Genomic DNA, 1,614 nt, shown 5'->3' with positions numbered 1-1,614 from the left:
AAAGAGGGAAATAAGGAAACCAAAGCTTGGAATATGCCCAGCTCTGTGTTTGGGAGCTGTGGTGTGAAGCAGTGCTGCTGAAAGCCGTTGTGGTACCGAGGATTCCCACCTCCGCTTGTGCCGTCGCTGTGGGCTGGGGTACCTGGCGTGGATCAGTGGCGTGGATCAGCGGCAGGCTCCTCGCTGCCAGGTTCCGCGGTCAGCTGCCCTGCACGTTGCTGACGGCAGGATGGACGCGGCGATAAAGCCTGTGAAACGTGAGCCAGGTTTGTCTCCTCGCCGTGTGGCTGCCGTCATTGTAGGAAATGCTGTCGTGTGGGGAGAAAACCTGCTCGGCGTCTTTTTGATGGAGCCACAGGTTGGCAGCAGGAAATCAAATCAATAGGGGTCCCTGTGCTCCCATCCCTCCTCACTGGGTTGGTAGAAATGTTGCAAGGAAAAGATGGCTTTTCAAGAAAAGAGGGGTTTTCTCCAGGTTCTGTCATTCCCACTTACATTTGTGGAGCGTAACTCCATGCCTGGGCTGTAGTGTGCTAATTAAAGCTTATCTTGTGGCTAAACTTTGCCTTTGCAATGTAGCAGTGTCACACTAAGAAGTGAACCGTGGAAATACGTTGGGAACCGGTCTGATATTTCTCACAGGGGCCCTGTATGCTAAAACTTTTCCATTCTCTGCTTGCAGACACTGCAAACGAGCCCATAAATACCTCTCCAAGTCAGGCGCTCTTACTTCTCCTGTGGCAGGAATTCTGCAGTCACCTATTCTGTTCTGCCCCCAGCTTAACCATCATCAGAAGAAAGTAATAAAACCTCTGAAAAGCAGAATTATAGCTGCTCTTGGCAACTTTGTGGTTTTCATCTGGGTCAGCGGAGCTGAAATACCAGTCCGTGGCCAAAAAGCCTTGTCTCGTGCTTGCTGAGTTACTTCGTGACTCCTTTCCATGAGCCTGTGCTATGAGCAGAAAACGCTGTGCTCACTGAGACAGGGCACATTTTTATTGAGCCTCTGTCTGCAGAGGGGTTTGGCCTGCGCGGTGCGACGTTTGACAAGAGGGTTTTGCTTGTTTGCCCCAAAGTGGGGACTGCCAAGGGGGCTGGGCAGCTGAACTGAGGGGAAGGTGGATTTTTCAGTTGATTCCCTCCCCTGGGATGGAATTTTTCAAGTTGGTGCAGAAGGGTGAAACAGCATTTGGGGCTCTCCTGAGAGATGGTTATTTCCAGCCGTCTCTGGCGCGTTCCCCGGGGCGCGCTGTGTTTGACGGGGCGAGAGACAGGAGGCAGCTGGCTCGTTGTGTGCGTGCTCACCCGAAATACTGATGCGTCCGCCTGGGATCCTGCTTTGCCCTTGCAAGGTGGGCTGGGGTGTGCTGGGCTCAGGAGGATGGGGAGTGCTCTGGTCAGTGAGCTTCAGAGCCCGCTCCCCTCGGAGCACAGCGCGTCTGGGCTGGTAGTTGGGTTTTGGGGGTGGCGCTGCCCGCTGCTGCGATAAAACTCCATCCACCAACATCATCCACAGAGGACATCGGGATTAGGCCATCCTCGGGATGAAAGCTGAGCGGATGGGGAGTGCTGGGAGACTGGCTTGACACCGGGGCTTCTCCCAGCACCTGCCCC

Source organism: Eurypyga helias, unplaced genomic scaffold, assembly GCF_000690775.1.
Source record: "Eurypyga helias isolate BGI_N326 unplaced genomic scaffold, ASM69077v1 scaffold28362, whole genome shotgun sequence".
Lineage (NCBI taxonomy): Eukaryota > Metazoa > Chordata > Aves > Eurypygiformes > Eurypygidae > Eurypyga > Eurypyga helias.
This window is presented reverse-complemented; position numbering follows the sequence as displayed.